The 14,871-nt window shown below is 40.7% G+C and overlaps 1 pseudogene; it reads right to left on the reverse strand.

The window, feature by feature from the left end:
* Window positions 1–10,039: 10,039 nt before the first annotated feature.
* On the reverse strand, window positions 10,040–14,768 carry LOC143714505 (serine/threonine-protein kinase pim-3-like; annotated as a pseudogene).
* Window positions 14,769–14,871: the final 103 nt, after the last annotated feature.

Genomic DNA, 14,871 nt, shown 5'->3' on the forward strand with positions numbered 1-14,871 from the left:
GACTCATTTCTTTAAGGACTACAGATGTTGTGCATGTTTGTAAGTTGTTTGTTGATGCTAGCAGTTTTAGCATCTAACATGCTAACTAGCCATGTGAACTAAGTGCATTTTATTTTACATTGCTGTTAAGTTGCTATGTAAACTGAGTATTTTAACAATGTTGTTTGTACTTTAAATTACCTTGAATGAACATTGATCTCAATGATGTGTGTAGTGACTTTTTCTGTATAGGTTATTAAGCTAACCATCTGAAATAATCATTGAAAACAAGTAAAAGAAGATCAAGTCATTGCTGAAAGATTTTCAATAAATTGCTTAGATGATGAAGAATCAGATGTTTTGAGTTATTCCATGCACCTTCTGAAGTTGATTGAAGCCTTTTTCAACTTTGGGCAGACACTGAGGCAAAGAAACCCTGATAACTTGACAGTCATCAAAATCTTAAAAAATAAGCAGTATTATCTGATCTAAAATGCTGGGGCCATGTCTGCTTTCGGGCAAAAGCTGCCACCTCTGTCAATCGTCAAATACCGCTACAACCTGATGCATATAAAAAAAAAAAAAATCACGTTAGAGGGTTGCAAAATTTAGTAGAGTTACTGTCAACTACCTACTATAATTATAACATAAGCACACAAGGCAACTTACACTAATTGGTGGGCACGTACTGCCGATGATGGCACCAGATGTTGGCGGGACGGGTGGATAAAGGCCGGGGGAGGAGATAATCGGTTCGGCCCCATTCACCAGTAACAGCGGATTATCAGTGAATCCCATTTGACCCCGATAAAGGTTTATAAAATTATCTGGTGTAAAATGTTCACTGCAGAGGTAGGTGTTGGTGGTGATCCTCAGCTCTCCATCAAGCTGACTCTAAACAAAATTAATCTACCGTTTTTAGGAAATTTAAATAAGGAGATTGAACTGTTTTGTAAATTTATTGCATCAGCATCCCATCTTGAAGATTCAATACACAATCCGTAGTCGTTTTGTGGGACTCAGTTATAGGAATCTGGAGTTGCGAGTGTAATTTTTGATTTGATTTATTAACAAAAATAAATGCATAAGATGCCAGAGTGCTGTTAATATCACTCTATGATGCCTCTCAGTCACGTATGATAGAATCCGTTCACATGCCATACTGTAATAACCTTGGACTTTTAGTTTAATCAGCAAGATCTGATGGTCAACGGTTTCAAATGCTTTCTAGAGGTCTAACAATACCATGCCACAGAGTTTACCCAAATCGATCTCTCTTCTTAAATAGTCTGTCAAATATAATAAGCACGAATAATTGCCCTTTTCTAATTTGCTCCCGCTTTTATATAGCGGAACAACCCTAGCAAGCTTCAGATCTTTCGGAACTCTACCTGACATAATTGAAAGATTAAAAATATGAGTGAGATATGGAAAAATATATTCTACACTCTACTGGAAACCGTTGTTGGGCCGACTGGTTGGGCCTCACAATATGTATATAAATATAAACAGCAATGACATGTTGAGGTTTTGCAACACTTGTACAAAGTCCATTGTAACATTTTAAGGGCTAATCGTTGGAAGACCATGTTTTCCAGATGTGATAGGCAGAAGAGGATGGCTGTAAAGAAAATACTTGCATTTGATCAAATGAATGAACGAGGCATTTATATGGCGCTTTCAAATGTATTACTGTACACGAAAAGCGCTTTTCAATCATATCAGGGGACCTCTCCTCAACCACCACCAGTGTGCAGCATCCACTGGGATAATGCGACGGCAGCCACAGTACTACGGTGCCAGTACGCACACCACACACCAGCTATAGCCTACTGTAGGTGGAGAGGAGAGAGAGTGATAGAGCCAATTCAATGGATGGGGATTACTCTAAAAGAGTTTGCAGACTTTCTCTCAGATCTATTGATCAATGTCGATAAAGCAATAATTGTTGGAGATTAGGGGCTGCGTTTACAGATCTATTAAACTCCTTTGGGGTCAAGCAAAACGTCAGTGGTCCAACTCATCGTCTAAATCATACACAAGATTTAATTATATCATATGGAACCAATCCAACTGATATAGATATTGAACCGCAAAGTGATGATGTCACTGATCATTACATGGTAACTTGCATAATACGTACTGCTGAAATTTGTCATGTATCGACCAGGCAGAACAATCCTTCCAACCATTATAGATAGATTCTCAAATAGCTTACCTGATCTATCTCAGCTGCTCAGTGAACCCAAACAAACAGATGAACTAGAGGAAATGACTAGCAGTTTGAGCACCATTTTCTCTAGTACATTAGAAATTGTTGCACCAATTAGATTAAAAAAGGTTAGAGAGAAAATTAAGTCACCATGGTACAACAGTGCTACGCATGTTATCAAGAGAGAAACTCGTAACTTAGAGCGTGAATGGAAACAAACTAATTTAGAGGTCTTTAGAATCGCGTGGAAAGACAGTATGTCACGTTATTAAAAGTCTCTAAAAGCAGCCAGGGCTGAGCATCTCCGCAAACTAATAGAAAATAACCAAAATAATCCAAGGTTTTTATTCAACACCGTGGCTAGACTAACAAATAAACAGACATCACTAGAGCAAAATATTCCGTTACAGTATAGTAGTAATGATTTTATGAATTTCTTCACTGAGAAAATAGAACGCATCAGAAACACAATTGTAAATGTACAATCTTTTATGGTGTCTTATGATTCAGCCTCAATTATCACCCCTCAAGAACAACTACACCGCTTTACAACTATAGGACAGGAAGGGCTAAATAAACTTATTGCATCTAAACCAACAACATGTTTATTAGATCCAATACCCACTAAACTACTGAAAGAAGTGTTACCTGTAGTGTAAGAGCCTCTTCTCAATATTATTAACTCGTCTTTATTTTTAGGTCATGTTCCAAGAATATTCAAGCTGGCAGTAATAAAACCTCTCCTTAAGAAACCACAATTAGATCCAAATAACCTAGCAAATTACAGACCCATTTCAAATCTTCCATTTATGTCTAAAATACTAGAAAAAGTTGTCCGCTCAATTGTGCTCTTTCTTGCAAGAAAATGATATCTATGAAATGTTTCAGTCAGGATTCAGACCGCATCATAGCACAGAAACTGCGCTAGTTAAAATTACAAATGATTTACTTTTAGCTTCTGACCAAGGCTGTATCTCAATACTAGTTCTACTCGATCTTAGCACTGCGTTCGACACTATAGATCATAAAATACTCTTGGATTGACTACAAAACTACACTGGTGTTCAGGGACAGGCATTAAGGTGGTTTAGATCGTTCTTATCAGACCGTTATCATTTTGGTCTGTTTAAATGGGGAAAAATCGAAAATAACGTCAGTAGACTTTGGAGTGCCGCAAGGATCGGTGTTAGGCCCTCTGCTATTCTCAATATACAGGTATATGCTGCCACTTGGTAATATAAGAAAACATGGAATTAATTTCCAAAGTTATGCTGATGACACTCAATTATATATTTCATCACAACCAGATGAAAACACTAACTTATCTAAATTGACAGTGTCTTAAAGATATAAAATGCTGGATGACGTGTAATTTCCTGCTATTAAATTCAGATAAAACGGAGGTATTACTTATTGGTCAAAAAAACTACCCTCAAAACCTTGTACAATACAACTTTAATTTAGAAGGATGTCCTTTTACTTCATCCACTAAAGTAAAAAACCTTGGTGTTATACTAGACCACAACTTGTCTTTCGAAAATCATATTTCATATGTTACTAGAACAGCCTTTTTCCACCTAAGAAACATTGCTAAGCTACGTAACATGCTATCTGTTTCTGATGCAGAAAAGTTAGTTCATGCATTCATGACCTCGAGACTAGATTACTGTAATGCTTTATTAGCTGGCTGTCCTGCATACTCAATAAACAAGCCACAGTTAGTGTAAAATGCAGCCGCTAGAGTTCTTACTAGGTCAAGAAAATATGATCATATAACACCTATTTTATCATCTCTACACTGGTTACCTATAAAGTTCCGGATCAATTACAAAGTATTACTACTGACCTATAAAGCCCTAAATGGTTTAGCTCCTGTGTATTTAACAGACCTTCTATCGCCATACAATCCATCGCGCTCTTTAAGATCACTAAATTCGAGGCTTCTGGTCATTCCTAGGATATCTAAGTCCACTAAAGGAGGGAGGGCGTTCTCACATTTAGCTCCTAAACTCTGGAATAGCCTTCCTGATATTGTTCGAGACTCAGACTCGCTGTCCCACTTTAAAACTAGATTAAAGACGCATCTCTTTAGCCAAGCATTCACATAATGCTTACCTTTTTTTTACCACTGTTGAATCAGATCGAATGCATTAATATTATAAACAGCAGCTATGCTAAGACGCTAGTCCCGAGGTAAATAGCGTTCGTCTGCTCCAGTTTGTATCCAGCCTCTCACGGAGACTTCAGATGCCCCAACACCTGCGATGAGATGACTAAACGCCTGTGAAGAGACGACTCGACGCCTGTGAAGAGAAGAATCAACGCCGGCGGTATGTTATGCCCTAATTTAATACATGATTAACTAACTGTATTGTTCTATGTACATTTCTGAAATGCACTTTCTGTAAAGCTGCTTTGAAACAAAATGCATTGTGAAAAGCGCTATACAAATAAATTTGAATTGAGTTGAATTGATTAGGCGGCAATGATTGATAAGGGCCAATGGAGGGAATTTGGCTAGGAAACCAGGGTTACAATCCTAGGGTGCTCTTCATTTCTTATTTGTGCATCCTCGTTTCCTTTCCTCGCTTCCTTTCCTCGTGTCTTAGCCCCTGTAGGATGCGAGGGAAGGCTGCAAGGGAATAAAATGAGGATGGAGGAATCGAATGACAGCTTTTTTGTTGTTGTTTTTTGTTGTGCTTTTTGTCAAATAAAGAAAAATAAACGAGACACTTTGCCTCTCTGTCAGTGAAGTCCATTCTGAAACGCATCTGAAAAAGAACCTTAACTCAGCGAATACTTGTCATACAGGCACGAGAGATTTTTCTTTATGAAGCTTGAACTCTCTTCTTTTAAATGAAGTAATTTATATACAAAACAAATATTCTAAGTTTATGTAATCTGTATGAAAAGAGAAAGATGTCAGTCTTTTTCTTTTCAGCTCATTATACTTGATACATGCAGTCGGCAACTAGTCATAGTTGGAGGCGTGGCGAGGGTGGAGTCGGCGTGGGGGAAAACACTGCGAACATCGTGTGTATTTGAATGACAAAAATGTCGTATTACGAGTCATTGACGCCTGCCGACCGGTGTTCTGAATGATTCCGTATCGCGAATCGATAGCAGAGTCTGTCGATTTGTGCTGCCTTCTCAAAAAATGCTACCCAAGCGCGAATCGATCAGAGAGAATGTTGATTCATTCTCTATTGTTTCCATAATGGTGTAAATCTCACAATATTATGACATTGTTATTTCATTTAAATCAGGGTAAGTGTATGGGGAGCATATTTTGATATTTTAAATGAACAAGCTATTATCAATTTTGATATAACAAGTAAAAATAACATTATTATATGAAATGCAATTATAATAAAATTCGAATTTATGAGTACAGTGTACTGTACTGTTTTTATTTTTAAAACGGTGTGAAAAGTAAAAATTATCATCAAATATTCATCTTTGAACTGTCAGTTTCCTACAAGTCTCCACAGCAAGGATGCATAGATTTATGGGCGTGGTAAGCAGAAGAAAAATGAGTCTGCACATGCGCATAACCAGTAAGTAGCACATCTCAATGGGTAGCATGAATCGTCAGAACACCGGTGTGGTGCCGAATTCTGACCCCCGCAAAATTATTACCCTCCTAGTATGGTAGGTTTAAGATTAGTTGTGGGGGAGGGGTTAGGATTAGGGGTGGGGTTAGGATTAGGCAATCAGATACTGATTTCAACGAGGGGGGTAATAATTTGGCAGGGAGTCAAAATTTGGCACAACACCGGCAACGGTACATTGCAAAATTAACTGCAATAGGTTATGATTTCCCTTATTTAATTAAAAACTGGGTCAATGGCCCAACCAAATGGCCGGAGGTGTCGTTTCCAGACATATTTTGTCTGGTTGAATCTCCAGGAACATCGCGGTAGCTGTAGCGGCAACATAGCCTATAACTCAATCAACTTTCGTATATGTTGCATACTATAACTCCATAAAACCTTGTCACTTACCAATTGTACGTATCTTCACTCCAAACTATTAATCCTTTTGTAAAACGGTGATCAGTAGTACGAAGTTGCCGAGGGACTGTGCTGACAGTTATCCCTAATGCCGGGCGTACACCAAAGGATTTTCACAGTCCCAGACTAAAGACCGGCAGTCTTTAGGAATCTTACTGGAGTCTCGGCGCGCTCCCGTCGTCTCGATCGTTAAATGTGAGGTGATAATCTGCAGTCGGCGACCCGATTTATGCCAGTCTTTCTCTAGTCTTTCATATCAAACATGTTTGATATTATCGCAAGTCTTTAGTCTGAGACTAAAAACTGTGAACCCAAGTCTTTAGATTTGAGCTGATAATCTTATAAAGTCTTTTCTAAATCTTTTCAAAGTCTTTAGTTGTACAGAAAGCATTACTCACAGACTGCAGTCTGTATTGAGTGTAGCTGCTAGACCTCGAACTAACTTACTCCATAGGTTCACGGCTCGCGTCATTACGTAGTGATTGCCTTCAGCTGATGTGAATGATACATCCCTTATGAAAAACAACTATAGGAATCTTGTAGTATTTTAGGACAAAATATTATAGTAACGTTAATCCTATTAGGAATACTATAGTATTTGGGACATATACACTATAGAAGTAGTATAGAGGTATTACAGAACATCACAGAAGTATAATACTTTACTATTTATTGCTTGTAGCCATTTTGTCCTCCTTTCCGGTTCTGTGTGTTTATTAGGAAGGATGTAGAACTTCAATTCATAATTTGTTTGTTTATTGGTGGTACAGAAACGACACAGCACCTCTTCGGCATGTAAAGATATAAACACTAGTAGTCGCCTTGGTTACGGGAGTTCTGGAACGAATGCGTCAATAGAGTCGCCATCTTGAAACAGGGGAACCCCTCATCAGCGTCAATGTAGGAAAAGGTCTAACGGAAATAAAATCACCATAAATCGTCATGAATGCGATTTTCTAGTTGTTTTGGTTCGTTCCAACGGTCAGACATGTATTTATTACAGAGTCCAGAGAAATTTTAAAAAAATTACAAAATTTCACAATCTTGTGAGTAATCCCTTGCTCTCTGGTTTTTAGCTCATTGTGCGGTCATTGCCTTCTCAGGTGTGAACACGCCTCAACGCATATTGCCTTTCCAGACAAAAAGTGTCTTATAAAATTTAAATCATGTATTGTTTTGAGTAAATGATTAAGCAGGATGATTTTCAGATCATTTTGAAGACATCCATTAGTCAAAAGTCTTGTGGACACATATTATGTGTTTTGTGGCCTTATTTCAGAAACTTTAAGTTAGATTTTTTTCAATAATCATGCATAAACAATATTCTCTCAAAAATACAAACATACATGTTGCTCACATATTATGGTAACCCTGTTTTTGCTAAATAGTGTAATTACACTTTGCCTTTAATATGTTTATAAGCAACTGAAAAAAAACAGGGCATGTGAGGGCATGTCAAAACATCTCAAGGACCCCAAAAACACCTTAGACCCCAGAATGACCACAAAGTCAGGACCTCGGCTTCACGTCTCATCCAAAGGATGGTGCTTGTAGCCCATTGTGTCTCCATGACTATACTGGGTCGTTAGGAGGACCCACACAGACCACAGGGTGAGCACCCCCTGCTGGCCTAACTAACACCTCTTCCAACAGCATCCTAGTTTCCCCAGACATCTCCCATCCAGGTACTGACCAGGCTCAACCCTGCTTAGCTTTAGTGGGCAACCAGTCTTGGGCTACAGGGTGATATGGCTGCTAGCCAGTTTTCCAGTTTTAGACAGTGTTTAGCTGTCCCCAACAATACTTATGATAACCTACTTGTACGGGTTTGTTAGCGAATAAACACACATCTCTAAAACTTACGGTCCCCAGAGGGTGTCCCCAAATTTCTACTGAAGGAGCTCAATACAATAAACTGTACAGGGGTCCTAGAAAAAAGATATATACAACCAATATAGACCAACCCTAATCCATTCCTGCTGAATATGAAACTTTTCTATGCATACTTTTTTTATGCTTTTAGCTATAAATTCTAGTGTCATGTTGATACTCTACAGTATATTGTATTATAGGCTGTTTTATGTTGTAAGACGGTTGAATCTATATGGTGGATATGTTAATGTTTGGTATATATTCACACAGCCTCTTGCGATTACATATGTTGAGTGTTATTATGCTATTATATGTTATTATATGTAACTTGTTGTCCATGACAAATTTCTCAATTAAAAATAATCAGTTTTTCTTATTCTTCTCCCTCTGTCCTTTTCTAATTTAAATAATGCCTTATGCTTTAGTACTTTTATTTTGTCGTTCTACTTTATTTATTCCAGTCGGGACTGGATCTCTCGAGCATCAGGGCTCTGGTTCAGCTCCTCCGGCATCAGGACTCTGGTTCAGCTCCTCCGGCATCAGGACTCTGGTTCAGCTCCTCCGGCATCAGGACTCTGGTTCACCTCCTCCGGCATCAGGACTCTGGTTCAGCTCGTCCGGCATCAGGACTCTGGTTCAGCTCGTCCAGCGTCAGGACTCTGGTTCAGCTCGTCCAGCGTCAGGACACTGGTTCAGCGTCAGGACACTGGTTCAGCTCGTCCAGCGTCAGGACACTGGTTCAGCTCCTCCGGCATCAGGACTCTGGTTCAGCTCCTCCGGCATCAAGACTCTGGTTCAGCTCGTCCGGCATCAGGACTCTGGTTCAGCTCGTCCGGCATCAGGACTCTGGTTCAGCTCTTCCGGCATCAGGACTCTGGTTCAGCTCGTCCGGCATCAGGACTCAGGTTCAGCTCGTCCGGCATCAGGACTCAGGTTCAGCTCGTCCGGCATCAGGACTCTGGTTCAGCTCGTCCGGCATCAGGACTCTGGTTCAGCTCCTCCGGCATCAGGGCTCTGGTTCAGCTCCTCCGGCGTCAGGACTCTGGTTCAGCTCCTCCGGCGTCAGGACTCTGGTTCAGCTCGTCCAGCGTCAGGACTCTGGTTCAGCTCCTCCAGCTTCGGGACTCTGGTTCAGCTCCTCCGGCATCAGGACTCTGGTTCAGCACGTCTAGCGTCGGGACTCTGGTTCAGCTCCTCTGGCATCAGGACTCTGGTTCAGCTGGTCCGGCATCAGGACTCTGGTTCAGCTGGTCCGGCGTCAGGACTCTGGTTCAGCTGGTCCGGCGTCAGGACTCTGGTTCAGCTCGTCCAGCGTCAGGACTCTGGTTCAGCTCGTCCAGCGTCAGGACTCTGGTTCAGCTCGTCCGGCGTCAGGACACTGGTTCAGCTCCTCCGGCATCAGGACTCTGGTTCAGCTCCTCCGGCATCAAGACTCTGGTTCAGCTCGTCCGGCATCAGGACTCTGGTTCAGCTCCTCCGGCATCAGGACTCTGGTTCAGCTCCTCCAGCTTCGGGACTCTGGTTCAGCTCCTCCGGCATCAGGACTCTGGTTCAGCACGTCTAGCGTCGGGACTCTGGTTCACCTCGTCCGGCATCGGGACTCTGGTTCAGCTCGTCCAGCGTCAGGACTCTGGTTCAGCACCTATTCCTGTGCCCTATACTCCTGCTCAGCCTATGAGAATAATTACAACCAATTGTCTACATTAATCCTGACAGTAAAATGCAATGAACAAATAGTCATTCAGAAAGGTGTGATGTGATTGACCATCTGTCCAGAGTAACCAGGGATACTACTCAATGTCCTGTAAGCTGGGACGGATGTCCACTGCTGTTTTAAGACACTATCTAATCAAGTGACGGCAATCTGTTACATAAAACACAGTACTTGACTTCAATAACACAACATGATTTTCTCACTCTGGCCACGATTTCTGTCTCCTCTTTGTGAACAACTGAATGTTTGCTATCTCTTGCCTGCAGGCAGGCGACTAGAGAAGCGCTGTCTGCGAACCCTCCGTGTGCTTCTGAAAGGTAAAGAACCGCACAGGAGGTTGTAGATCGTCACACCCAGAAACCAAACCGTAGCTGGTCCTGCACGATAGCTGTGGGAATGAAACCACTCAAGAGGGGTGTATGACAGAGTGCCTGAGAACCAGAGTATGTGAGCGGAGTGGAGTGGGAGCGGAGTGGAGTGGGAGCCGAGTGGTGTGATTTTGAAATGGAGTGCGGAGCGGATTTTTTAAAAGTCGGAGCGTCGTGGTTTTCATTCGCTCCTTGAGCACTCCACTACCGCTCCATCACGAGTAGGCTACAATTCATGCTAACGGCCCATTATAGAACTGCATTTTTAGTAAGGATTCACATGTTAAACACATTTAGCTAGCATGATACAGATGGATCACTCAAATCAGAAAACAATTTCAAGGTTATGATGACGCCGATGGACATGAGTGGCTGCGGGAGGTTATAGTTCTCAAGCTTACTGAATACGATCGGGCAACACAATCTCATGAAAGTCTGTATCTATAGCACAAATTTTATTTCTCGTGCCATTTATATGGCAAAAATAGTTTTTGTGTGCAAATGATACGCACTAAACCCCTTAGGATTAGGGGTGTGAAGTGCATGCGTATTACACGCCATAAAGTGCGTATTATATGCACGCAAAACTTTTGCTGTATAAATGGTATGTGAAAAAAATTTGTGCTATAGGCTACGCTCTTTCATGAGATCGGGCTGGATCGGGTGAAAGCACATTTTAAACAGGTAACACTTCACACACGCAACTGCTCTCTCATTAATGCATTGCATTCAAACAAATGTAATCTTACAGTGCTGTCTGTATTTGATTTTGAATGAGCAGAAAACTGTAAGAAATAGCGACCCGTATATAAAATAACTGATGAAAATGTAGTTCTTCTTTCCAAACAAAATGTGCACCGCAAAAAGCAGCAATGATATTTAAATTTTAATGCTGATAACCATGTAATAAGCTTAGCATGTCATAGGAAAAGTTTCCGCACTATCCAATAAACCACATTAAAACTATTCTCCTAGTATTGTTTTTTTCCCTCCATTTAATATGCCTATATATTATGTGCAGAACTTTTGCGAGATTTTAAAGCATACTTATAAATACTTTATTTTCAATTTCCTTGGAAAACGAAGATGGAGGGGTGTTTCTGATATCAGTGAGTTACTTAGGAGTGGAGCGGGGAGCGGTAAATGGCTAACCCGGAGTGGAGTCCGAGTGATTATTAAATGCTTGGAGCTCGGAGGGAACATTGTTGCCGCTCCTCTGCGCTCACATACTCTGCTGAGAACCCAAGAGGAAGAAATCACCTGAAAAGTTTACGGTCCAAAACAGAGAGCCCTATTTGTTGATCACAAACATATCCACATATAAGAACATCCACCTGCAAACGATTTGTACTCTGAATCCTTCAGCTGGTGTCCACAGCCAAAGTCCAGCAGCTTGATCTTGTGTGAATCTGTGCAAATGAGCAGGTTTTGTGGCTTGACGTCCCGGTGGTAAACCTCGTGGCTCGCAGTGTTTGAGAGTGTTGATGAGCTGCACCAGCACTTTCTTGACCAGGCTCTCATCCAGACAGCCATTTTCCTCTCAGAATCTGTGCAGATCTTGGCAAGGATCCAGGATCATGCCATAGCGGCCAGGATGGTCAAACCAGTCCAGGAGTGGCAGGACTTTGGGGCAGGCAGGAGCTGAATTGACCCGGGTCATCAATGCCACCTCCAGCGGCATTCAGACCCTGACCATCCTGGAGTGGCAGAGAGGACATATTATCGCTGGAGGGCTAAATGCGGATGCAAACCAATAAGACATCAAACAAGACAACATTGATAGCAACCTGCAGACAGATAAACCACAGTAAATGACACCTGCTAATTTTGACAATAACCTCATGCTCTGTATAGATTACGGGCTATGCCAAAGTGTCATGAATAAGGGTTGTTGAATAAATGTCTTACTGGTAATCCATCAGAGCTGCGGATCCCAGCATAGACAGAACCAAATCCCCCTTGACCCAGCAATGGCCCTTTATATACTCTTTTGCAACATATGATGACAAGAAATGTCTTTGAGTCTAGATCAATCAGTGAATGAACATTTTCAGTGGGAAAACATGTAATAATTCAGCAATGTTTTAAGAATAAGCCTGACCTTCACGAGAGCGTTTGATGGGTCTCTCGTATGAAGTAGTGGGATCTTCATCTTTGAGCTCAGCCACTTCCTCTTCCTGTTAGTAGACTCAGAAGGCAGAGGAGCGTTATAGTCAGACACCTTTTAACTCCATGGCTGGGCAAGATCAATCTGTTGGTTCTGACAATGTTTTCTGAATGTGGTCACCAAAGCCTAACCTCAAAAACTCCTGACCAGCCATGTGGGTGGTAGCAGCACTGGATCCGGAGCGGCCTGAGGCTTAAAGACAATCCATTTCACACAGTTTTAGATTGTTCTTGTTATTTTTTAACACCATCATTATAACACTGGAATGTTGAGTGCATGATTCTCATTGGCCATTTTAAGATAGTTCCAGGTCTGTCAACCGCAATACAGTCCCCTATCATTTCGTCAAATTATTTCAGTTATTTCAAAGGTCCTTGCAGCCTATAACAGCAATGAACCAAATTAACTAAATGTCTCGCCGTCAACCCAACAATCGAGTTGTATATGTGTAAGGGATAATGTAGAGCGAGGGGGCTGTTATAGTGAATAAATATAGAAATATATTTATTACATAAATAATAATGCTTTGCGTCGGCGTCCAGCCTTTTTTTAAATACATTTATATTTTATTAAGCAGGATGCTTTAGATTGATCAATTGACAGTAGCTAAAGACATTTATAATGTTACAAAAGTTCAGGGCCCGTATTCATAAAGATTCTAAGAATCCTCTCAGAAAACTCTTAATTTAGCTTAAAATCTTTTACGTAGGAGTCTTAGCTTAAGAGCGATTCGAGACCGATCTGAGAGCAACTCTGAGTAAAGAAAAGACAAAAACTTGTATCTTAGTGAGGAGGCGGGGCTGACCCCGTTGCTATGTATGACACAATCTTTTGAAGACTGTGATTGGTTGGTTGTCCAAAAGGAAAAAAAGACTGATTTTAAGTATAGGGCCTATTCTAAGCCTTCACATTGAAATTACATGCGTAATTTTTCCTATTCGACCATTCACACACACACACACACACACGCACGCACGCGCACGCACGCACGCACGCACGCACGCACACACACACACAGGGCCCGTATTCATAAAGATTCTAAGAATCCTCTCAAGAAAAGAGGAGGCGGGGCTGACCCCATTGCTATGTATGACACAATCTTTTGAAGACTGTGATTGGTTGGTTGTCCAAGAAGGAAAAAATAGTGATTTTAGGGCCTATTCTAAGCATTCACTTTGAAATTACATGCGTAATTTTTCCTATTTGACCATTGTCATATACACAAACATTATATTTGTGTGTATAAATCCTTTTTTATTTACCATACTGTTAATTTCCTATAAGGTATTTGATTGGATTAGAATGATAAAAAATTGTTCCACTGTCTATTTAAGTGGTGGTTTGGATGTTGGTTTTAATGTAGCAAACATGGAATAAAAAACAAGGACAAGAAAGCTCAACTGGACAGAGGAACAGTGTTTACTGTGAGCCCAGTTAGTGGATGAACACAAGGCCATCCTTAAAGGAAAATCAGGCCGGGTGTCACAGCACAGAAGCAGATGTAGGAGCTTATAGCAGTTAATAATAAATTATTTACGGTTCATTCCCCCTGCTTGTGCGGAAGCCTGCTATATTCATAAATGCATTTTTTTGAGCCTGCAAGGTGGGAATGTCCAGTGGAAACTAAATGAATTGCGACACAATAAGAGGTTCTGGAATGCTGTAATTGTTTGTGATCACTGGTTACAGAAGGTTGTGACAGACCCAAATCATCACTGCTGCATTGATGCATTTTCCCAGCTGCCAAATATCTTAATGTACAGTAGTGATTTAATTTCTGGCACTACGCCATTCCTGCGCGGTGTCGGAGATGTTGTGTCTCTAATAAAATCGGTCACAAACATGATCCCTGCACGAACTAATCTATAGTGTCTTATTAATAACTCACTGTCATCTATTGTCTGCAACACATTTCTTCTCCCTCTTCGTCTTTCTGCCATTTTCTCCTCTGCTAAAGAAACTCTTAAGCCTCTTAAAAGTCCTCGTCCGTGCTCCTAACAAGTTTGACCTTAAGACCTCTTTTAAGGGTTAAGATGCTTTCTGAATTACCATTTTCTTTACTAGGAATTTTTCTTTAATTTTAAGAGTAAACGCCCACATTTCTAAGAATTTTTTTAGAATTTTGTCACTAGGAGCTACTCTTTGCATTAAGGTTCTTTATGAATACGGGCCCTGTTCTTTTAAAGTTTCTATTCATCAAATAATCCTGAAAAAATCAGACAGCTGTTTTCAACATGACTGTTTTCTATGTGTATACATTGGCAAATGTATTCCTGCGATTAAAGCTGAATTTTCAGCATTATTACTCAGTCTGCAGTCACATGATCCTTCAGAAAACATCCTAATATGCTGATTTTAATGCTTAAGATGAGTTTATCATCATTACACTAAAAAATGCTGGGTTAAAACCAACCGTTTGGCCATATTTTCCACTAAACGTCATCTGGTGAAATGTTATAGTTAACAAGCATGATACATTTGGCTTTCTAATAATCCTCGATGTTACATTAATGGAGAGCAGAAGTATAAAGCAGAAGTGAGCAATC

This window comes from Siphateles boraxobius, unplaced genomic scaffold (assembly GCF_051911475.1).
Source record: "Siphateles boraxobius isolate OS27281-9 unplaced genomic scaffold, OSU_SipBor_1 12, whole genome shotgun sequence".
Taxonomy (NCBI): domain Eukaryota; kingdom Metazoa; phylum Chordata; class Actinopteri; order Cypriniformes; family Leuciscidae; genus Siphateles; species Siphateles boraxobius.